Source organism: Arvicola amphibius, chromosome 1, assembly GCF_903992535.2.
Source record: "Arvicola amphibius chromosome 1, mArvAmp1.2, whole genome shotgun sequence".
NCBI lineage: Eukaryota > Metazoa > Chordata > Mammalia > Rodentia > Cricetidae > Arvicola > Arvicola amphibius.
The window spans coordinates 176762220-176787617 of record NC_052047.1 but is presented as its reverse complement, the minus strand read 5'-3'; the positions used below and the strand labels follow the sequence as shown (position 1 = coordinate 176787617).

The following is a 25398-nucleotide window of genomic DNA, read 5'->3' as shown; positions in this document are numbered from 1 at the left end:
ACTAAGCACTTTTTGTACTTAATAACATTAGATTGGGATGTAGGAATCACTTTAGTTAAAAATGCAGAACAGCACAAATGTAATTGGTTCTCAAACCCAGAATTGGGGTAGACCTTAGGGGTCATTTAATCCCTCTGTGTCAGTCTCATAGCTGCAAAAATGTGTAGTCTGCAGCAGTTACCATGGATTTTATGTTTTATTTATTTATTATTTATCTTTGAGACCAGGATTCATCTAGTACAGGCTGGCCTTGAACTCACTATGTAGCCAAAGATGACCTTGAATTCCTGATCCTCCTGCCTCCATTTTTCCACGTGCTGGGATTACAGGTGTTGCCACCACACCCAGCTTTCAGTTATTACTTATTAAGAGCCGTGTATTCACCAGTTCCTCGTGCATTATTCCGGGTTCACACGCCCTCCGGGGTACGCGGCGTCGACGTGTGCACCACACACACAGTACACATGAGTTCCAGGCAGAGCCGAGGTCCAGGCTTTTCTACTGACCCTTGCTCCAGACAGGAGACTGACTGCATGGCCTACCTTCTGTCCCCTGCCGTGTCTCCTCCTACTAATTATGACAACTAAGTAGAAACACACCTGAAAAGTTTCAACCCGTTTTCCTTATAACTTAGAGACATTAAAATGCTGCGGTAGCTTTCCCCTTAGAACACTGTGAAGCCTGACCCTATCTGCCAGAAAACTTCTTTTGGTTTTTACTTCTTAAACACATTTTCAAAGGAAAAGTCACTGAGTCCAACCATATTCAGCAAGTAGTTGTTGAGTCCCTTAGATGTGGGACATGGGATAGATGTGGGACACGGGAAGGTACAGATCTCGGCATTTTACTCTCTGAGGGGTCACAAGCTAGAAGCAGCCGATCTGTTAGTAATAGGAGCCATTCCTCCTCACCTGCTGGGACTTGAACTAACCCCTGGGTTCCAACAATAGAAACTCCAGATTCGAAGCCATTCCTCCCCACCTGTTGGGAACTTGTCTAAGCCAAGAAACTCCAGATTCTTGGTTCTAATCCCAGCTCCAACTCTTGAGCAAATCACTTTACTGCCTTAAGTCTCTTCTAAGAGGGACCTGGGAAAAGGAAGAATATATAGTCCAGCCACTTCAAGCTCTTGTGCAGCTAGCTCTAAACTGTTGTTCTCTTAACTCAGTCTTGAAGTTACACTTCCAAAAGTGACCACATATGGAAGGGTGACCCTTCTTATTTATCAGCGGATGGTAGAAAAACCAAGACGGAAGCTGAGAAATATGACGCAAAGTTAATTCATTGTAATAATATACTTTATCAAGGTAGTCTCCTGGGGAGTATAAATGCTACATTCAATTCTTCCTCCCATAATGCTGCTGACTTACTGAGACATGAGATCGTTTCAAGTTTAAAGGATATATTTAAGCAATACCTTTTACCTACTATTCTGTGGCATTACCAACTTTAACAAATTAAGAGTTAGGGCCTCTGACAGAGAAGGAAAACTTTGGGTTTGTTTTAATTATCACTATGTCATATTACTATGGACAGTCTTCACGGCTGCTAACTACGAGTTTGGTGTACAGGTAGGAAAGAGGGATGGGGAAACACCAGTGGAAACACACAGGCCACTGATGATTTTACTGTGATCTCATATTGTTTGCACTTTCATTTTCAACTACTGCCTATATTTTTAATTGTTTGCTCCCTTGGCAATGCACTGTAGTTCCAAAGTCCCACGTCCTTTTTCATGGTGGGCATCTTAAGACAGCATGCTTAGAGGTCTGTCAGCCCGTGCCATCAACAGCAAGAGGAGAAAACAGCTGATCACGAGAAAATTGACAACAGTAAAGAGAAAATCGGAACTGCACCATATTGGTAGCTTGCCCACCAAGGACAAGGAATTCCAAGCGTCAACATGATCCTACCAAGAACTGGAAAGACAACTTATTCTTTCAGTATGTCAACAAACCTAGCGTGCCCCGAATATATCTGAGGTTTTTGTAGATTCTAGTATAGAAATTAATAAACAGGTAAAGTCCTCCGTTCTCTCCCCCGTGGAACTTACATTCTTGTTGGGCAAGAGCCAACCTACAGAATGCCTCAACAAAATATTATCAGCAATTAGGAGCTATGAAGAAAAAAGGACTACCGAGCAGTTGGGGGGGAAAGAACTAAATAAGTAAAGTCATCAAGAGTATTTGTGGGGCCTTGTTATTGGAGGTGAGCCCCAACGATGAGAAAACTTTGCTCTATAGTCCTTGAAATGTGGGGTGGGATGCGAATGAGCCAAGTTGACATTTAAGAAGGATTACAGCAGGAAACATTCTGTATTATGAATGAAAAATTAAATGGCTTTTTATAACTTGAAGAAAACTCAAGCTAATCTTTATTATCTACTTAAGGGATCAATTTTTCAAGATAACTTTTTTAAGATTCTTCTAATTACTCGAATACTACTGAAGTTGACGCAATTACTAGAAGTCTTTCCAAGCTAGCAACCTCCTTCACTTGACACCATTCAAATTCTGAATGAGACTGGACCGGGCCCTGCAGCGAATCAGCGCCTCCCCTGCCTCATTAACACAGCCAGGTGGATTCTTGTTACCCTCCCAAAAAACGCGAGGCCAGGCTAGGGAAGGTGGGGGAGCCCGCCGCCCTCAAAGTTAACAGTGGCAGGTTTAAAAAGCCAAAACCCCGCCGCCCTAAGCAAGACGTCCCCCCCCCCCCCGCCCCTCCAGGCGTCATCACTCGCAGAAGGGCCGCTCTCCAGGGTCGGAGGCCCACGGCGAGTACGCGCGCGTGTGGAGCCCGCGTGAATCATCGGAGCGCGGTCCGCCCGGGCGATGATTCATTCACCGCTCCGGAGCTCGCGGCCACACGTCCCCGGCGTACTATGACGGCCGCACACGCAGCTTCCTTAATATTAAACAAATGTTTCAAAGTACAGACGCCTGCAGCGAGAAACGCCCGAGCCGGGCAAGGTGGCGGGGAGCGAGCGTCCCGGGGCGGGCAGGGGCGCGGTGGGCAGGGCTGGTCCCCGACCCGACCCCCGAGGCGCGCGATGGCGCACAGGTGGGTCCCCGTCGCCCTCGTCGCCGCGTTCCCGCTCGCCCCTCAGCTCTCCGTGGCATCTTATATAATAGCCCGAGCCGATCCAAACGGAAGCGGGGCGCGCGCCGCCGGGCAGAGGTGCTCAAGCCCCGAGCCCCAGGGGCTTCCCACGCAGCTCCCACGAGACGGGGGAAAGGCCCGAGCGCCTGCCCCACGCGTCCCCTCGCGAAGGCGCTCGGTTGTGGTCGGTTCCCTTCAGGAAGCCGCGAGCGTCACCAACTGCGTCAGCTTCTTCAAACACCGTGCCCTGTCTCTCCAGCCCCGGAGCCGCCACCGCGGGGCCAGGGCCGCGGGCCGCGCTGGCAGGCGCGTCTCGAGGGAGGATAAAGTTCCCGGGGACCCTCCCGTCGCCCGCTCGGCCCAGCCGCGCCATCCGCACCCGTGCCCTGGCGTGGGCAACTTGGGACCCCCGGCCGCGCGCGGCCCCAGCAACCCGCAAGCTCGCAAGGCTCCTTCAGGGAATCTAGCCCAGGGCCCAGCGGAAGAACAGCCGCGCTAGAAAGTTCCCAAAGCCGGGAAGCCACCACCGGGGTCCCCGAGCATCGCTCTTACCTAGCTCTCGGGAGGCCACGTTCCGGGCGGGCCGCACGGGGCGCGTGGTGCACGAGCGCGCGCGCGTGGGGCGGTAGGTGAGCAGCCCGCGCGGGCGGGGGCGGAGCAGGGCCGGGTGGCGGGGCGCGAGCTGCGCGGGCGGGGGGTCCGGGTGGCCCCGCGGCGGGAGGGGGGCGGGAGGGGGGCGGGATGTGGGGGAAAGGACGACGACAGCCGAGCCTGCGGTGACGGTGACGGTGGCGGCGGCGGAGGCGACGGCGATGGGCGCGGGGAGAGCGCGCCAAGGGGGCGGAGGAGTTGCCAGAGGGTTTGTTTACGCATTGCTGCCCGGCTCGGGGCACAGCCCGCACTCCCTGATTGGACACAAACTGGGGCACAGCCTCTCGCCGCCGCCCGCCAGGCCTTCTGGAGCAGCCGCCGCCGCTGCGTAGCTCCCGGAGCGCCTGCCGGGCACAGCCCACCGCAGTGCCCCGGCCTGGATGGGGGACTGTCGGGGTGGCGGGCAGGGTGGGCGTGGAGCGAAGCGGGAGCCCGGAGCTTGGAGTAGCCCACCTGTAGTGGTGCGACCTTGGCAAGGAGAAACTTGAAACTTCTCTGGCTTGGAGGCTGCTTCTGCTCCAGCGGTTGATTAGATACCCCCACTCCATCCCCTCCATCGCCAACCCCCATTCCCATAGGAAGCTTGCCCTTGAGTAGATAGAAAAACAGCTCAAAAATCAGTGTGTCTTTGGTCAAGTCGAGGCTTCTCATAGAAGCTGACCGTGGACGCTCGCAGTTCTCTTCTGCCTCCTGCTTCCCTGGTTTTTAATCTCACATCTTGCACCTGACATTCAAAAGTTGCCCTCCCAGAAGTGACCTCCCCAACGTGGTGCTGAGGACTTCACATGGTCTCAGCTTCCTTCAAGGCCGGAACTCCAACAGTTTCAGCCTCTTCTCTTCTATCCAACTGTCACCTCAAAACCTATGCCTAAATACCATGCCTTGAATGCTTTGGTAGATTTGCATTCCCTGGATCTTGTTCCGTTCTCTGCCAGAGAGCTCCCGGGTTCCCTCTACCTGAGCAGATCTCCTAGACTCAGCTCACTTTCTTCCTTTCACTATTTGTACTTAAGTCTTCTGGACTCCTTGGCGACTGACATCAATCTGACCTAGGCATCAGTCATGTACCTGTGCTGTGCACACCTCCCCTCCCATGCTGTAGATTTCTTAAGGAAAATGGCCAGGTTTCAACAGGGTTCCAGCAACTGGGAGAAATGAAACTGAAAATAATTCCGTGTTGTCTTCGTGTCTGCCATTTGGCCGGGTCCGGAGAACTTGGGGTCTCTGTAGACCTGAGAGCGCACATCTCATCTTGTTAAGAGCAAACGCTTTGAACCCCAAGTGTGTCCTCCATGTTCCCCGTCTCTGTATTCACTCTCCACAACTAAGTGTGTCTAAAGTCACAACAGCTCTGGGTGGAGTGTGACTGGGTGCCGTTGAAAGGTTCCTCACAGCAAGGCCCACGGTGGCCATTGTGAATAGAGCAAATAAATCATGAAGCAACAGACACAAGTTCAGTCACTTTACAGATGATTAGGGACACGAGGAGCCCTCCAGTTCTGATGAAACGCGTGGATTCATCTCTGACTGATCAAACACCACTTCTCATGTGTCACGGGATGGATGCTAGTCCTTCTTGACTGCTGGGATGACTCGATTTCTTTCTCTAGATATTCAGTATATAGTCCTATTGGGAGAAGATCTGAACTCTGGTGGGTTTTTGTTTGTTTGTTTTGGTTTGGTTTTTTTGTCAGATAAATCAAATTAGTGCAAACACATTGAAAGAACTGCAAATGCCACCGGGGGAGGGTGAGGCTACCCTGAGATTGGTAGCACCTAGAAGCTACTTCTCCCCTAGGGCTCCAGAGCAGTGGAGCAAAAATCACAGAGCGCAGCTTCTCCTGGAGACACCTTCCGAGCAGAGGGCCTTCCTCCTCCCCTTTCTTCTCAGCCTCCTCAGTCACCCTGCAGAGAAAGCAGAGACTCATGCACATGTGACGAAGACTCACACATTCCAGGTGTGAGGGAGAGGAGGATGAAGCCCAGAGCATAGTGATGAGTGACAGATGCCCCAGGCGTGGGTGCAGCATCTGGGCGCCTCTGGGACTCATCCTCCAGGTCAGTTTCTGCAATGTGACCAAACACCCCACCACCACCACCCACCACCCGCAACGCACGCCCTGGCACTTTGCTCTCCCTTCTATCTCTGTTTCATTCTCTTGTTAGGCTCCTCTTCCATCATGACTTCCTTGGGCTTCCCTTTTCTCATCTCCGCTCACTTCTCTTTGTGTTTCCTTCCTGTCTCCTCCTAACTCTCCCTCTCCGAGGTCTCATCACACTGTCCCTGTGTCAGCTGCAGGCTTTGGTGTGAAAGACATGTCCTGCTTCCCGTTAAGGCACTCAGATTAGGTACCACCGTGTTGTGGTCCTTCCAGACACAGGGCTAGCCTGTTTGTGTCTGTTATCTTGCTTAATCTTCACCATACACTGGCCAAGCACCACTGGATAGAATTTGGTGCCTTGCCTATTGTCTGTCGCAAGGGAGACTTTGTTTCCGCAGGTCGCTGGCGACGCTGGCCACAGTCCTCTTCCTGTTCCTGTAGGGGGTTCCCTCCTCACATCCTTATTCTTCATGTTTTCCTCTCATTATCAGAAACACCTCCCCAAGCCCCCAAATCCCAACAGTCCAGGACATCGTTTTAAACCTCCAAAGATTCACAATGCCTAATGGAGGAGACAGCATTCTGGTTTTTGAAGGAATAAAATTGAAAAGTGGGAAATTGATCAAGGAAGAGCATTTTTTGGCGGAGCAGTAAAGAGCATGATGCAACTTAACTAAAATGCAAAGGAACGCTAACAAATTAGAGCGTGTTTCAGAAGTTTCTCTATCACAGGTCTCCACAACGGTGTATTCAGAAGCACAGATCAAATCCTAAATATATGTACAGTTCATATTATTTGAACCATAATGTTTTAAGGCCAGAAGTATGAACACTGTCTAGGCCAAAATGTTTTAAATCAGGAGAACTACAGCCTACAAGGTTTGGGTACCTGAATATTAAGGCGATGTGGCCATTAAAGTCTATCCACATTCAAATCCCTTCCTTGATAAATGTTGAGCTGTGAACTTACATGTGGTTAAGTTTCTTCCTCAACATAGTAGGGAAAATGACATCATCTACTTCAGAGGCTTTTGTGAAAATTAAACATTATCTGTAAAACACTCTATAGTAAGTTTGGGCAGCAACAACAAAAGCAGCCATAGAGTAAGTAACTTAAACGTTTCCTCCTCACAGTTCTAGAGGAGGAAGTCTGAGACCAGGGTGCTGTTGCGGCCAGAGCTCTGTGAGATGTCTCCTTTCAGGAGTGCAAATTGTCAACTCCTTGTGTCTTGCCAGAGGAAAGAGAGCGAGTGAGAGACCTATGTTGAGATTCTTTTTTTTCTTTTTTGTTTTTTGAGTTTACTTTGTTTGCTTGATTGGTTTTATGGTTGTTTTATGGTTGGTTGGTTGGTTGGTTGGTTGGTTGGTTGGTTGGTTGGTTTCTCAAGACAGGGTTTCTCTGTGTATCCCTGTCTGTCCTGGAACTCACACTGTAGACCAGGCTGGCCTCGAACACATAGAGATCTATCTGCCTGCCTCTGCCTCTGGAGTGCTGGAATTAAAGGGGAGCATCATTGCTGCCTAGCATTCTAGGATCTTTTTCATGAGGGCACCCACCCCAGTCTTGCAAACCCCACCATTACCACCTAAGCTCCCCCCAAAAGCATCCCCTTCAATTCCATCATACAGGATGAGGCTGTCAACAGAGGAAATTTGAGGATTCCCAGATATTCTGCATTGTGAATATGGAGCACAGTGACTGGGAAGTAGCACTCAAAAATATAAATGCATATTATTATGCTTCCAGTGCCATCAAGCTAGAGGATGCCAGAACCAGAATGAGCTTCAAAGCCTTGAAAGTCCTAATTGAGGGTTTCTGATCCTGGGAGTTCTAGTGTTTAATGTCATCTGTGAAAACACAGCATTCTGCTAGTTTGCTGTTTAAAGAAGGTCTCAGCAGGCATGGTTGAACACACCTTTAATCCCAGCACTTGGAAGGTAGAGGCAAGTGAATCTCCATGAGTTCAAGGTCAGCCTGGTCTATATGATAGGTTCCAGGACAGTCAGTGCTGTATAATGAGACATTGTCTCAAAAAAGAAAAAAACGACAACAAAAGAGGTCTCAGTCATATTTCTAGCTCCAGTTCCTTCCTATTTCCTTAGCATCCCTGGCTACTCAAGCATACTGTAAAATTTCAGGAGGAGTAGGGAGCATAAAAATTAGTTGTGGACATTTCATCATCAGGAATAGTTTCCAAATTCTGATATAGTAAGCTTAACTAATTTAAATTTCAGAAAACTGAAAGTCACTAAATTAGAAGTGTTTGATTTATAGTGCTCTTAGCCCATGTAGTATCGAGCCCACCTTGATAGGAGGAGATTCACTGGGATTGTGCAAAAGCCTTTAGACTGTTATGTCTATTACAGATTATACGCTTCCTTTCTTAGACCCTGGTTCTGCTGTTCAAAACTCCCCCAATCCCACAATTACTATGTTGCCTACTCTCAGGACATAAGCGTCTTGAGGCAATGAACCATTTGACCTTTTAGCTCAAGCACTAGCTCAGTATCAGAATAAGGCAGATGCCACTTGTTGTGGACCGCCTGGCAGGGACAGTGGCACACACTCTGAAAGAATCTCTTCCTCTCGACCCTTCAGAACATGCTCTCCCTGGGTGACTGTTGTGGCTAGATTGTACTCTGCTCCACTAATTTATCAGAAAATATGCAGCTTTGGAGGGTGAGATAAATGTGCAATCTACAATATAAAGAACATTTGAAGGAATTCGTTTTAATGTTGTAAACTGAAGCAATATTTTAAAGTTGGGAAGGCATTTTGTTAGCCATTGGACTTTTGTAACACCTTCAAACCACACAATACAAACTAAACCTTATCCAAAAGTACAGGCTACTTAACTACCACCATTACAAACTTTGCTTTAGATTGCTTTCATTAATATAGGAGTTGCTCATATGGCTATATTATCTTGTCAAAATCAGTTCTTTAAAAACATATTTTTTCTTAATCTTAAAAAGTCAGTAAGTATTCCATTTTCTCTCTTACTTCAAAACAAATTTATAATTCAATACTTAATCTCTAAAAGCTACCTTATAGTTTCTCAACTTCACTTACATGCCTTTTTCTGGGAAGTTGGAAGGAAACAAAAGGCTTAGTTCTAAACCAACTACTCATTTCATTAAAAGGAAACTGAGACACAGAAAAAGATAGTGGCATGATAGCTCAGTGAATAAAAATGCTTTGCCATCAAGGATGAAGACTTCAGTTCAATCTCTGGGACCCCTTTGGTGGAAGGAGAGAACTAACTCCCACAAATTGTCCTCTAACTTCCACGTGCAAGCTGTGGCATGTCTATGTGTGCAGACATGTACACGCATGCATGCATGCACACACACGCACAGTAAAAATGTAAAGCAGTGGCAATAGTGGCAAAATCTTGCATTCTCAAAGCACACATCCACACTCCATGTGCTTATCAGGTACCCTTGGAACTTATGTGGTGATAAACCAAGTTGCCAAAACCTTTCCCCAGTTCCCTATTTCTGTCTGTCACTATCAACCCATGGGCGTGGGCGACCTTTGACTCCTTCTCTCTATGCCTCCACACCCTCTTCAGTTTGTGTCCCTGTTGGTCTGAACTGGGCCATCATTCAGGACATCTTCACTTTACAATTGTATTAGAACAACAATAATGATTTTGCTTTCTCCTGGCTGTGCCTCTTGTAGTGGCCCTGGCAGAACCATTTTAATGTAACCCAACTTTATATCTTAATGATAAAATACTACTATTTGCCATATAAAATAAAATTTAATATGAATTTAAACTTTCAATAAAATATGCATTTATGAATTTTAAATCATTCCAGTTCTACCATATATTAGTGACTAGCTGTGTAGCCTTGGAAACACTTAACTCCCAGGAACTGCAGTGTCTTTAGGGGGTAGCTGGTGATATTCGTATATGTGCCTAACTCCTAGGATTATCTGATATTTGAACAAGGGAATAATGAATGTTAAGTGCTTGAAATAATAGTTGTGTTAGTCTATGGTATTTATCAAGGTCTTACTTTTCAAGAATCTGAGGTCTTCAGTTGAATAATCTTATATCAGGCTTACAACATAGATGCCATTACAGTTCTTAGATAAGAAAATTCAACAAGGTCACCTAGCTAAGAGGTGGCTGGGCCAGGCTTCAAAATCAGGCAAACCTGTGTCCTCCAATCTGTTTCTTGAAAAGAACTTATAGATGGCAGTTACTGTACATCCTTTATTCATTATCATTAGTAATACCTACACTGAAGGAAAAATTTCCGGCCCCTGCTCTCCTTTAGGTTTCCTTCTGAAATCGGGTCTCAGCATCACTTCAGGGAGTGACGAATGCTTCACGGTTAAATACACTGGGTATGGGTACAACTGTGTCTGCTTTTCAGAGAGGCAAGAAGGATAATTCTCCTGTGCTGTCTGGACCCTTTCATTTCCCTGCTCCCTCATCTGCATTCTGCATTCTGCCTTCTGCAATACTTTCTGCTTGGTGGTTATTCCTTGTTCTTGGTTTGGGGCATACCACTCCCCATGTTTAACTCTGTCTGTTCTATTCCAGAAGATGATTTAGGAAAGGACTCTATCCAGTAGCTTCCCAGAAAATACTTCTTCTGGTTCCTAAAAATTTCCACTTCTTTCCCTTGGGGAATATTGTGCACTATGGTTATGAAATGGTCCCACTTGACTGTCATTTGTCATTTAATGATGCCAAAAAATAAAATGGAGTATTCTTTGTCTGGTATTTCATAAGCTCTTCTTTGGCTTCATATTTCTGCAGTGTATATGACTTTCTGTGCCTTCCCTTTTCTCTTGCTTCCCGTGTGTGTGTGTGTGTGTGTGTGTGTGTGTGTGTGTGTGTAGTGTGTATATTTCCCTCTGAGCATCTGGTTGTTTATATTTGAACATCTGGCCTTTTTGATTAATAGCAAAATTTGACCTTGGCTTTCTAATAATGAGATTTTTATAGATCCTAGAATCCTAAAACGTTAAAGCCGGAAGGACTTTTGTAGATAACAGGGGGTTACACATTCCTTTTATAGAGAGGAACCAAGGCTCAGAGAAGCCACATATCAGAGGAATGCTACGTGACCTATAGCAAGAGGAAGCCTGAGGCAATCCTAAGACATATTCTTCATTTCTTTCTTATGAGTTGGGTTAGGACACCTGAAAGTACTAGTATGCAAAATTTATAAGTATCTTCTCCCAAATTGATAAGTTCTCATATTAGTGGTTTTTAAAAACATTTTTCCAAAGGGAAAGGAATTTCAAGAATGAAAAAAATCATGCACAGGCAGATAAGATTTATAAAGAACTGGGTCGTGTTACTGAATGATCATGTTTCTTTCCCAGTGGTGCTTGCTACAGTGTCTGCTGCACAGCACGATCTCAGCAATGCTGATGCTGGCGATTGTGAGTTATGACAGGGTCTCATACTCCTGTGTTCTCGGTTCTTTCCCACTGTTTTGTTCTTATAATCCCAGTTATTTCTGACTTTTAGGGCTTTCAGAAGGGTGCGTCTAGTTTGGGCTTCTTTAAGAGGCATGGGGCAGGGATTTAGTAGCTGCCATCTGTGGTCACAATGGTGATGACTTAAAATGACTTCAGATGGAACTGTTTAAACTCCCCTCAGGTGCAGGCACAGATATATACTCTGAAACCTTTCTAAATTTGAGAAAGTCTGTTTCTAAATTGTCCCAGTTATTGCAAAGAAGCAGTCTCTGGTCAAATAGTTTGGAAAATATCAAATAAAACGAAATCATGGTTTAGGGTTGATTTGCCTTGCTTCTGGAAGAATTCACAGTTGTCTTTAAAATACTGATGTGAATCCTGCAGATTTGTTAGTGGAAGGACATAATTATATAGAATTATGTGAACATATTTGACCTTACATCATTATCTATTTGATGTGTTTCAAAGGATTGATGTCATATGGAACCAACTTTGGAAGTGTTATTCTTTGGGTTTCAATTAGACAAATCATATATACTCACTTTGTTCTAAAACTAGCTGTTCCACATGAGAAGATACTTGGCCCACGGATTTTTTTCTTCTTCTTTACAACGAGACTGTGTCTCCTCTCTTCAGTTATCATTTCAGATCTTAGATGCTATTATTCCTTGGTTTGGAATTTCTCCATCAGTGAAGTTGTAGGCTATTTCAGACTGGTCTCGCACGTGAGCTACACAGTTCCCATAATCGCTTCAGCTAACCTGGTCTAGTCACGCAGTTTTCAGCGCAGGTGTGTGTGTGTGTGTCTGTGTGCGTGCGCACGCGTGCGCGTGTGAACTTAATTAGCTACAACAATAACAACTAGTTCTCACTAGTGTGCACTGTGGACCACACATTGTGTTAATAGCTTTTCATGTAACACCCCACCTAACTATGATCACAATCTTTTAAGGAAGTATTAAGAGTATTTCTGCTTTACACACAGGGAAACTTGTAGAGAACTTAAGAAACTTTGCTCAAGAAGGCCCCATGTTTACCGGGAGGGGGATAAGTAGGATTGGCACCAGGACTGGAATTTGTTTAACTCCCATCTGTACTGCCTTTCGACTGTTGGTTTGTTTTTTAAAGAAATACGTAAAAGCAGTGGCCTCCTGGTCCAGCCTTCAGTGACTGGCACGGCAGCTGGCATTTGGAGTGAGATTTAAGCAACTTGGCCAAATCATTTAGGCAGGAAATGATGGACCCACATTTTGAAACTGTATCATCTATTTTTTAACTTTTAAAAAGTTTTAGTTTTTATTTTATTAAACAAGTATAAACCCTAACTTCACTCTAAATATTTGTCTTAATTCCCATACGTGTTGTCTCACCTCCCCATCAAGGAAACTTCTCTTTGCAGCAGACAAAGCTGATTTCAGAAAACCACAATCAATCGAATTGCAGAGTTGTGGAGCCCAGTCACAAAGACTACATCTAAAAACAACTCCTGTGTCTACGGATCAGGGAACATTTCAGAAGAGGGGAAGAGAGACTGTAAGACCCAGAGGGTTGAGATGAAATAGAACTGGGGTCCCTGTACTCCTAGTCACCCTGGGTTCGCTTAAATTTAGGCATGGTTCTGGTGTTTGAGAAGGTGATTGGAGGCACCAGGAACTCATTAGGAAAGTTTAACCTTAATGGAGCTTTTGTAGAAAAACTTGGCCACCATCCATGAGGGCCCTTGGATATGGAGTTGTGATTGCATTCAAGAGACAACAACCCAAATCATCACAGGTCACAGGGTGGTGAGCAGCTGGATGCTTCCTGGCCAACTTTGATAATTTCTCTTTGGTCTTGGTCTCTACAATTGTCAAGTCCAGCAGTTGCCCAGCATTCTTCATGTGGATTTTTTTCTAAACATTATTACGCTGGGTTCAACTGTCATTGCTTAGATTCCCCTCCACACACAAGAAATCTGGGACCTCCCAATACCAGACTCTAAAGTGGAGTGAGGTTGGATCTCCAACAGTAAAGTGTCTGGTTGAGTGGAGACAATGTGGCTCTAACCCTGTAGAGGACCCTGCATGCTCTGTCTTGGGCAGGACTCGCAGGCATATGAAAGCAATGTCTGTCCTAAATTTAATAAATACGGTCGGCACATGGAAAGAGGAAGTCGGAATGACTTGTATGAGGTTGAAAATGATGGACTCTGTGTCCTTTCGATCCCAATCTTAGGGATAATACTAACCTAACTGAGCAGAAAAGGAATAGTCAGGAAAATGCAGTGACCTACCTTGTTTCCAGGGAACATACTTTGCAGTTTGTAACCATCAAAAAGAGACAGAGAATGACTAACCCCAGGGGAGAGGAGAAGATGCATTCAGGGGCACTTAGCACAACATCGAAGAGGAAACTTGGTGATGAAGCTATAAACTAATTTCAGAGGTAGGGGCTAAAGAAACAACTGCACAGATGATTCCGCATGAGCATTTTGTGGACTATGAAGACTACACAGATGATCCATATGAATTATGCATGGGTGGAGGCAGAGGCTATAAAAAAGGCAAAATAATGGACCACCTTTCCCTAAAGCTGACATGCCATCCACTTCCGACCTCCTCAATTTGTCATGATGGGAGGTGCCTTCTGGAGTGGAGATCTGTGCCCTGACTGTCATGGGTAGAATCTTGAGGTCCCAAGGACTTCAAATGAGTCAGGGTGGATAAGAAGCAGACAGCACAAACTTTTTATTAAACAGGTTGCCACTTGGATGATTATATCCCAAACTGTGCACAGCACAAAGATATTGGACAAATATAGGAGTACAGGATCATAAATTTGAGGGATCTAAATTAGAAGAAGGAGAAACGAATATGTTTTACACATTGCTCAAACCAAATTGTACCATTAATATTCTTGGAGAAATTAGGTTAAAGCCCAGCTATCTCCCCTTCCAGCCATAGCCTCTACTTCTAAGCCACGTTGCATGTGCCAGTTCTTTGTCCTGAGATATCGGGATGGGGCCTCAACTAATGTATAATCTGGCTGTCTGGAGTGATACGTGTTTTCCAGATTTTGACATGAGGCTTTGCGTCAGTTTCCACGAGGAGTAGCCTTCTTGTGATTTTTGTTTTAGAGCCTTCAGCTTTATGAGGAAAATTCAATCTCCATTTTAGTCTATAAATATCAAATATTTACGAGCCAGACAAAAAAAATTGCGACAACAAAGTGAGTTTAAGATCCAGCCCTCTGGTTACAATAACTGTGTCTGGACAGAGCAAAATAAGCTCAGGACATTGGCTTCCTCTTATCTCAGAAAAGGACCCTACAAATTCAGATCCTTGTCATAACTCTATGAAATGAAAGCAACCCAAGCCCAGTGAAAACATAATTCTCTTCTTTCTCAGTAACACCCCACAAAAGCTCACTATACAAATAGAGAATGGTGTATATAACCAGATAGGTAATAGTAGCTGACCCCAGATATCAAGAAAATGTGAAGTCTAAATAGCAACAGTAGGTTCAAAACAACTTCCTTTCCTATCTCATCACCTAAGACATGGCAGTTAATTTTATTTACTTCAAAGCACTACATTGAACTTGCATGAGCAGAACAATAAAGATTATTGCATATGTTGGAAGCCTCCTAAGAAGGCTACTCCAACAATAACCACCGACCCTTACATTTTGCCTGTGTGCACTTTATGCATGGTGGCTTATTTATTCCCAAGGACTGTACTAAGAGGGGAATACGATCATGTTGTATGTTTTACTCTGTTGGAAGTGGAAGCAGCCTTCCAGGTAGAGCTAAGCATGCTGAATGTTTACTAGTGAGCGGTCTGAGTATTCACAGTTGGGGTGGAAAGAGAAGATACTCTGTTTTATGGGACAGACACATGTATATCTGAAACACATGGACTGGCAAGGGAGGGGGAGGGAAATGAGAGGTGGGGAGGAGGTGGAAATTTTTAATAATAAAAATTTTTTTCAAAAAAGAACTGAAGCATACAGATGCTACAGAGCTTGAGCGAAGTTACACAAGTAAGTGGTGGACCTAAAATTAGAGCACAGGCCATTGAGCATCACCTTGACACGGTTCGACCACGGTCTACTTAACAACTGTATTCCTGTAGTCACTGGATTCCCCGTGCACTGATGGTTTAGAGAAAGGGAAATTACACTTGTCTCTGTATATTGCACACATGGTCAGCCTCTCTTCCCTATACTTAAAGGACAGCTGTGCAACTTCATTGATTTTTCTCTTGCAAACTGTTTCGTCTACATGGATGATGACAGTTATGTAAAGATCCACTCATGGATGCATAGCATGGGTCATGCTTGGGACTACGTTTCAAATGTCACTTTTACTTGTGAATTGTACAACTGCTTGCTTGTAGGGTGGAGTCGTTTGGTCTCATATATCAGCTCTCCTCCGTGACTTTTTCAGGGCATATGCCAAGCCTTTATTAGAATAAATGATGTATCCCCTGGTGTGATATGTTTGGATATTCTGCAGCTTCATTAGTTTTTCAAAGTGTAAGCTCCAAAAATAATACGTATGTTTATATATGTTATATAATCATCCAAAAAAATGTGAAATATTAGACGCCTTAAAATACCTCAAATTGATTATTTCTGGAGTAGAATGCTGTCATCGTCTCCCACTACCCCATCAGAAAACTGTTCTTCTATCGATTTCTGCTAAATGGCACCAAAATCCACCCAAGTGGAACAAGAAAAAAATAGTTATTCAAGAATATTTCCACCCTATACATGTAACTAACCAGTAACTTATTCAATGCCCCCTCTAACAAACTCTCTCTAGAACTGCCCACTACTTCCTACCAAACAGGCTTCCCTCTACCTCTCTTGTCTTCCTGTTAGGGATTTTCAACCGTGATGGAGGCGGGTCTTCTATCAATCTGTTGATTTCATTGGTTAATTAATAAAGGAAACTGCTTGGCCTAATAGGTTAGAAAATAGGTGGGTGGAGTAGACAGAACAGGAAGAAGGAAGTGAGGTATATGGCTCAGACAATTGCCCTGCCTCTACAACCAGATGCGATGAAGCCAGCCACCAGGTCAGACATGCTGAATCTTTCCGGGTAAGACACCATTCATGGTGTTACATAGATTATTAGATATGGGTTAGTCAAAATGTGAGTAAGAGGCAGAAAATGGGCCAGGCAGTGTTTAAAAGAATACAATTTGTGTGATGTTATTTTGGGTTTTAAGCTAGCCGGTGGCCGAGAGCAGGGCGGCGGGAAGCCGCCCGCAGCTCCACACTACACAACCAAAAATAAAGTGATGTTTTAAGAAAAAAAGTCTGTTGTATCTTATTCCACTCCCTGCACAACCACCCAATGGCTTTCATTTGTACAGAAGCTGAAACGCAAACTCCTCCCCGTGAGTGACCTCTCTGTCCTACACTCTTGGACCAGACTAACCTGGAAGCGTTCACTCTGCACGGGCTGGGCTTTTTCTCCCTAGCACACTTGGTGCTTGCCCTTATATTCACAGTTTGGTTTCATATAAATAATGCACCCTCGGAGACTGGTCCCTGACCACCTTCTCTAGAATAGCTCATCCAATCTACACCCTCATCCTGTTTTGTTCCTGCATAGGATTTACTACCCATTGAAATGATCTTGTACATCTTCTGTCTATCTTGTGAAAAAGCGTTCCTGAGAGCAAGGAGCAGGGATTTTCTGTATTGCTGAGTGCCGTAGCCCCCTCGTGCCAGTCAGTTATTTGGAGAAATAACTCTTGACAGATTTCTGTGTGCCCTTCTTTGAAAATTGTAAATTGATCACATTACACTTGGCTTGCCTTTAAGAAAACTTTTCACTTTTAAATAATTATAGTTACAAAAATAGTACACAGCATGCTCACATAACCTTTCACCCAGCTTCCCCAAATGTTGATAACTGATAAACAGGTTTTTTAAAAATACCGAAAATCATTATCAATCCAACACTATTTATTATTGACTAGTTTATAGCTCTTATTTAAAAATTTTAGACTATAGAATACAATTGTTTTAAGACTACAAACATTCTATATTTAACTCGTGATTTTTTTTAATTTCTTCAAATCTGGATAAGTTCCTTACCTTTTGTTCTTTCACGATCTTGAATTTTCTATTAAAATTCTCCACAATCTGGATTACTCTGACATTTTCTCATGAATAAAAAAAAAGAATAAAAATTTGGGGCAAGAATAGCATTGATGTGATGCTGCTTGGCCAGACTCTCACACTGAAAACTTTCTTTGTAGTCTGTTGTAGACACTAAGTAGAATACGTTGTGTATTTAAATGTCATTTTAACATATATACGCATACACACACACAAAACTGAATACACGTGAATACATGTCCATCTACATCTCTCACTCCTGGTAGCCAGGCAGCTCTGGATTTTACTGCTTATTCTCTGTCCTTTTCCTTCAAGTTCCTGAGATGCTATTTGAATCCTGTGTTATCTTGGTGTATTGGTTGTCTATATTTGAGTGCGCGCGCGCGCACACACACACACATACACCAATGATTAAAACAATCCACAACACACTGCCTTAAGACAACAAACAGCCAATTAGTTTACATCTGTTAAAGTTGGCAGAAGTGGGTGGAATGATAGTTTTACTGGTTACAGCTGGCCTCCTTCACATGTCTTAGAATTGACAGAATGTTGGCTGGTTTGGGGTGACCTTTGATAGAATGAGGAGCCCCTTGGTATCACAAGCTTCTCTTTCTGTGGATAATCTAGGTAGGTTCTTAAGGTCAGGTGGAAGGTACCAAGTCACTTCTCTGCTTCCCACTAGGCAAAGTAAATCACATGGTCAGACCAGGTTCGACCAGTAAGGAAACGACTCCATTTCTTTGGTGAAAGGAAATGGAAAAATCACATAGCAGGCAGAGGTGAAGATTCAGGAACATTGATGCATGCACTCATCCTAACCCATTGTTCTTTTTCCCCCCTAACCGTTTTAGTAAGGTATAACTCACAAGCCATACAATTCACTTATTTAAAGAGTATAGTTCATTGGTTCTAATTATAGTTCCAAGGTTGTACAAAGAATACCACAGTCGTTTCTAGAATATTATTGTCATCATATGAAGAAACCCTGTTCCAATTAGTCATTCCTACTTCTCTCCAAAACCCTTAGGGTCTAAGCTCCAACATACGGATTTTGGAGGAACTCATACATTTACACTGTAGCACGTTTTTACTTATTGAATAACATGTCACTGTTATTCCCCTCTACACTGACTGTAATGAAGGTTATTTTGAAGTAACACTCCCTGGTGCTATTGAGGGTATCTTAGAAGAATTATTTTTCAAGTATTGAATGTAATGCAAATGAATCATTTCTATCCCTCATCCCACATAGTTATTTCATCAGATGAGTATTCTTTTGAAATTATCTTCAGAGCAATGAGGGTCTTCTGATCTGTGTGGGTTATTTTTGGTAGAAAAGCTATTACAGTTGCTTGCAATTTCATAAAGAAAATTTCTTTATGGTTTCTCACTTTGAGATTCTGTTAAGGAGAATGTGGGAAGAATCTCATATTTAAGGTTCACATAGTTTCGGTGGTTTGAATGTTATCTTATGTTCCCACATGCCCTTGTGTTTTTATTATAGTTTTATTATTGCAAGACACAGTTTCATAACCCAATTGTAAATTTAAGTTTGATTTGGTTAATTATTTGCCAAAATAGCCACAGTAAAAATCCGCTCACTTTCTTATTTTGTTTTTCTTTGTTTTACTTTTTGAGACAGAATCTCATTGTGTACAGCAGGCTGACTTGAGATCCTCCTGCCTCAGCTTCCTAAATGCTGAGTTTGCACATGTCCACCACCATGTTGGGCTCATTTTCTTTTTTGAGAAGTAAGTTACTTCTTTGCTAACTGTGGAGACTCAGATTTCCCCTTCCTTTTGGATTTTATTGAGAGGAACAATAACCAGTTTCCTCAGTCTGCTTAGGACTCCCATGATGTAGCACTGTATGCTCTGTATTCTGGAAGGCCCCTTAGTCTCAGATAAACCTGGACATTTGGCCCTTAGGAGTGTTCTAGAGAGAGAAGTACTCACTATGTGCCTGACATTGGAATTTCGGTGGTGAGCAGAAAAGACGCTGGCACAGTCTTCATGTCACTCAGAGAAGTGGCGAGACCATGTCAATAGCCCGGAGAAGTGAGCAACCAGGAATAGGCTGGGGTTTGACTGTGGTGATGATTTTTGAGAGTGTTATATTCTCAGTGCCTACTGGTATCCCTCAGAGAGACAGTGATTTCTATTGGTTTTGTATTGTACCCAAGTTCAGATATGTTTTCTTATTGTTTTCATTGAGCTATATATTTTTCTCCTCTCCCCTCCCCTTCTCCCCATTCCCATGGTCCCCATGCTCCCAATTTACTCAGGAGATCTTGTCTTTTTCTACTTCCCATGTAATTTAGATTCATGTGTGTCTTCCTTAAGGTCCTCTTTGTTGACTAGGTTCTCTGGGATTGTGAATTGTAGGCTGGTTTTCTTTGCTTTATGTCTAAAAGCCACTTATGAGTGAGTACATATGATACTTGTCTTTCTGGGTCTGGGTTACCTCACTCAATATGATGTTTTCTAGATCCATCCATTTGCCTGCAAATTTCAAGATGTCATTTTTTCTGCTGTCTAGTACTCCATTGTGTAAATGTACCACATTTTCCTTATCCATTTTTTGGTAAAGGGGCATTTAGGTTGTTTCCAGGTTCTGGATATGACAAACAATGCTCAAAAACCAGAAACAAAAAAGTTATTGTTTATCCACATTATGAAATATCATGAAACGTATGAAAAATGTATTAATTGACATGATAAGACAGCAGCATTGCTTCTGAAAACCTTGTTAAAATACCCACAACATAATATTTTAAAGACAATCTATATACTAGTGTATTGAGCAGATATAGTATATAATATATACTATGTATGAGTATATACTGGGGAAGAAGACACACAAGAAAGAGAGTGAGAATAAACAAATACAAAAATTTAAAAAGATTTTAGAAGCTCTGAAATCTGTATGTGTATAAGAAGACGGAGAATCTACTGTGAAGAGAAAAAAAAAACCCAAATCTTTCTGAGCCTTTGACAAATGGTGGTGACTCTAGTCAACTTTCTGACTCCCGGGAACTTGTTCCAATATCTTCTTCAGAAGGAGCTACGTAGACATATAGGTTATCCTAACAACTGAAAAAAAAAAAAAAACATTGTCAGCTAGTTTCCAAGAGTGGATAAAATGCTGTCCCAGCATCTAGCACATCAGTGGTAGCAGCAAAAGCAGCAGGGCTCTGCTCTAAAGGCCATGGCAGGGATGGCCACAATGTGTTTGTGTAGTAGAGTTCAAGGCACACACGAGAAGAAGCAGTGCAGAATGAGGCCACTGAAGAACCTGCCACGGGAAGCAGGCTGGGAGGCAGAGGTTGTCCAGTGGTACTTTTGGGGATGAAGTCTATGCAATGTCTTTTGTGCTTGGTACCTGACTGGGCTGCATAGCAGGCAGGCTGCTATAGTCAGAGAGAAAAGAGCTGAACAAAGAGGATTGTGTGAAACCTTAAATACAGCTGCCACAAGAATGCAATTCTGCTAACTGCTGGCCTCTTCTGTGGTCCCAAAGTCTTGTGTTTGTGCCAGTTCCAGTTACTCTTGTCAGCTTGTCTCCTCTGTCGACTGAACAGCGGGCCTGGTGTATTCAGACTTTTACATTGTTTTCTATAGTACTGTCCTTCACAGTGTTTATTCCAGCGTGTACTGGACACATAGTCGTTGATTTCAGTGATGAGCCTGAGCTCTTATTGCAGCAAGGAAAGAAGGAACAGACTCAGACCCAGAGATCAGGATAGAGAATATCCCTAAGGAAGGATTTCCACACATTGTAGTTCCTATGCTTGGATCAGGACTACCTACAGGAGTGTGGAATTGGGGATGATACAAATTATTTTTCGAAAAGCCAGTCTTCGATCCCACAAGGAAATAAATACAATAAATGCATTTCATCTTGAGTGGTGATCAGGAATAGCTACAGAAGGCTAACTGTGGGTGAACCATCACAAAACAGTGACCACGTGCTTAAACCCAGAACTAGAGGGAGAGGGAAATAAGAAAAAGCAGCATTACTAGACCAGCTTAAAACACAAGCCCTAGACAGCTAGGTTAAAATGAATTCCTGTAGTTACTTAAGGAAAATCATACAAAAGGGAGTCTTAAGACGCTGAAAATGCTTTTGGGAGCAACAAATGCCACCAGTTTTACACATTAGATATTGGAAGGAAGCGCCTAATGATCCCAAGCACAGAGGAAGAAACTGTTGAAGGTCGGAGGAATCCAGGGGCTGATGCAAGGACTCTATAGACGTCAGACACGGGGACACATGTCACTTCTGGATCAGCTTCACATCGGGGTTAGGCAGAAGATAAACTAGGACTTCAAATGGGATGTTGTTCTAATACGAAGCATCTCTGACTGAGACATTCAATAAGTCACTTGAGCGGCAAGAACAGGATACTGAATTAATCATAAACTATTTGGGCAAATCGTCCTCTAAGGAGACCCTGGTGGATTTGTATGAGAAACTGTGGATTCTGACGCCAGCCTTTGATGATACCACACTGGGGAGACAATCCCCGGGCTAAGATTGTCTGGGGGCAGAGTTTACTTAAGGGCAGGCAATTGTCTTTGAAACAGAAAGTTTATATAGCTAAAAGGATGCTTTTATCAATAACAAGGCAGAGGGCAATCTGACTCAACATTTTAATGGAGGATCTGGGAAGAATAAGTCTCTGTGTTTTCTCATAACACCAAGCTCCTCTATACAGAGCAACACAGCTGTTTTTCAGTCAAGCCACGTGAGCCTACAAAAGCACGCCACAGAAACCAGCACAGGCAACAGTTAGATAGTGCGCATGGGCAAACGTGATCTAGTTTGAACTTTAAAGATAGGGAGTGCATCGTTCCCGGGGCCAGTAAGTCTGAGCAAATAAACATCTCCACAAGTTGACCTGGCCTACCCAGTGGTTTTGGGTCCATGTGATAAAAATTAAAGTGTTTTGAAGAGTCCAACAAGAGTCCGTAGTTAATATAAAATTTATTAAAAACAATTCATTACGTATTAATACAAATGAACTATTTTAGTAAGCATATTTTTAAAAGGTAGACTGCAAATAAACAAATGTGGGTATTTTTCTTTGATGATACACTAAAATACAATCATTATTAAAGCATTTGTTTATTGAATGTGTGTGTTTGTGTGTGTGCATGCATGCACATTCAGTCATGTATGTGGAGCTGTTCCTTTCCTTAAATCACGTGTGCCCTGGGGATTGAACACAGGTTGCCAGGCTTGGCAGTAATCACGCTTACCTGCTGAGCCATCTCACCAGCCCAGTATTTTTTTTCTTTTTTCTTTTTTTTTGTTTTTCGAGACAGGGTTTCTCTGTAGCTTTTTTAAAGCCTGTCCTGGAACTAGCTCTTGTAGACCAGGCTGGCCTCGAACTCACAGAGATCCGCCTGCCTCTGCCTCCCGAGTGCTGGGATTAAAGGCGTGCGCCACCACCACCCGGCTCACCGGCCCAGTATTAATTAGTTTTTTAGAAGGTAGTTGCATTGGGAATCTGAACCCATATGGACTGGTCACGTGCTTTCATTGTATCCGCACTCCTTACTGTTAGGTGAGGCGTGAGTGTAGTTGTGAAGGTGATTACAGGTTTGACGTTCTGTTCAGTAACGTGTGGTTTTGTTTTGTTTTGTTTGGGGGAAAGTTCTGTAGCTCAGGCTGTCCTCGAGCTTGTGACCCACTTACCTCAGCCTACAGAATGTTGGGATTATTGGGGTACGCTGACGTGTCTGGCTTTTCAACTTTATTTCTTTGAAATGACAGGTTCACTTCATCATTGTTGGAGAAAATGTCTGCCAAGCCCTGCACCCACATTTTGCCTGTCATTCCTTCACGTTTAAACTGGTACTCCATGAACAAGCCAACAATGGAGCCCACAGTTGAGCCACATGCTTGCATGCCCCAAGAAACCCTTAAATTCATAATGAAACAGCGGTGATTTGTATGCAGTTTTCACTCATCGCTTAGGCATTAAAAAGACGTGTTATCAATGGCCAAGACTCATCAAATTAATAATCTTACTACTTCATCAAGGACACTCAGAGAAAATTGACTTTAAAAAATGCTGAGTGCATGGTGTGAAAACTATAAAGACAGCCAATGCCGAGGCACCATCGGTTTGGCCTATCTTTGATTTGGAACGTAAGCACTAATCCTACTGAACAAAGCAAATGGCTTCTTTGTATTACAACGAAGATTTTTTTTTTTTATCTTGCTGTCCTTCCAAGAGTGTCTCAAGCACCCAAGGATTATGGGCCACTCCTTAATAGCTACGTATATTGCTTAGACTGAACCCTGCATGCACTGCCTCACCCAAGACAACCAAGATAATACAGTCTCATCTGCCTAGCACAGAAATTAAATACAAAATCCTCCATAAAAACTTAAATATCTGCTTCTGTTAAAGCATGACTCTTCTGTAGCTGAAATACATCTTTTTTGCAAACAAGAAACATTAATTCAAGAAAAGTGTCTATAATTATTCAGGATTGAAGGAGCTACCTATAAGAGAAGAAGGAATAATTAGGATCTTTCTTTGGAAAGCTGGAGACTTGTTTGAAAGTCGTGATTTCACTGGATTGGTATTTATTGAGCATCTGTAGAGTGTGATGTGTTATGTAAGGAGGTACAGATCTGGGTCTCTGCTCTGGCAAGAACTGGTGTGCAACTAGCAAGCTGGAAGATGTGACTGTAATAAGAGAAATGAGAATTTAAGAACTAAATATAGATAAGGGAAACAATATCAGAATTTGCCACAAGGCAATATGAGATGCAAAGTGGTGCAGACATTTAGGACGCCTCTGTCTTCAGTGCATCTCACTAGTTAGAGCTCTACTCAAGACTTCCAGGCCTGACCCTGAGAACTTCCCCCCACCTTGGACTCTAGCAGCTGCTACCGAGACCCAGACCACAGGAGCTCCACAGGAGCGTCCTACCCGCTGCTATGGTAGGATAGCCCTGCTGGCTGGTTTCTGTTAACACAAACTAGAGTCACCTGAGAAGAGAAAACCTTGGTTGAGAAATTGTCTCCATCATGTCGTGTTGGCCTGTGTCCTGTCAGTGGGGCATCATGTCATGTTGGCCTGTATCCTGTCAGTGGGGCGCTTTCCTCATTAATGATGGATATGGGAGGCCAAGCCCATCATGCACCGTGCCACCCCTTGGGCAGATAGTCCCGAGGTGTATAGGAAAGGGGCTGAGCAAGCTACAGAAGCCACCCAGGAAGCAGCGCGTCTCAGGCTTCAGTTCCTGCTTTGAATTTCTGCCTCAGCTTTCCTTGACGAGGCACTGTAAATCCTCAGTCAGACAAACCCATTTCCCCCGAGTTGCTCTTGGTTGCTGTTTGATCAAAGCAATAGAAAGTCAAGGACTACAGCAGCTTAGGCATTCTTTGCTTGCATTTGTTCCCACTAAGCTTTCCTTGATGCCCAACCTTTAAGCAGTTTGTAGGGTTGTGTTTCAAAAGCTGCTTGGAGGAATACTTCCTGGGTTTTTTAAAAGCCTAACTATTTTTCTCAAGATCTGTATGCCATATGGCAGGTGTGGGAAAGGAAGAAGGTCAGAGGAGGGGGGGATGGGCACGGGAATGAAGGTGGGTGTGGAAAGGATTGATGTTGGAGCAGGAGAGCCTTAGCGGGGTGGTGGGGATCCCAAAGGGGCTGGGCTGGCTGTGAGGCCTGGTGGGAGGAAACCTGTGCCTTACACGAAACAACCATGTATGGCACGAGCACATCCTCCAGACTCCATGTGAAGAGAGCCCTGATGGGAAATTTCTAGACATGGCCCAGAGGACTTTCTTGAATTGTTTGGGGAAAAAAAAAAATCAGTTAAGTCACTGACTGTAACTTCCTTCACCTTCTGACTAGCTAAAAATCTCTACTTTCTTATTCCACATATGTCATGATGCCTAGCCCCTGTCTCCAGTCCCTTAGGTTTGTGGAAACTTGGTGAGATTTGAGGCTAGAG

General features: G+C 43.8%; 1 protein-coding gene across 5 annotated transcripts in view; it reads right to left on the bottom strand.

The window, feature by feature from the left end:
* The window catches only part of Pcgf5 (polycomb group ring finger 5), a 119672-nt gene extending 115901 nt beyond the window's left edge, over positions 1 to 3771 (bottom strand). For all 5 annotated transcript variants that reach the window (XM_038326154.1, XM_038326183.1, XM_038326173.1 and 2 more), the window contains exon 1: positions 3652 to 3771. The gene's annotated coding sequence lies outside the window, so the exon portion shown is untranslated. The remainder of the gene's footprint in view (positions 1 to 3651) is intronic.
* Between the last annotated feature and the right edge of the window lie 21627 nt (positions 3772 to 25398).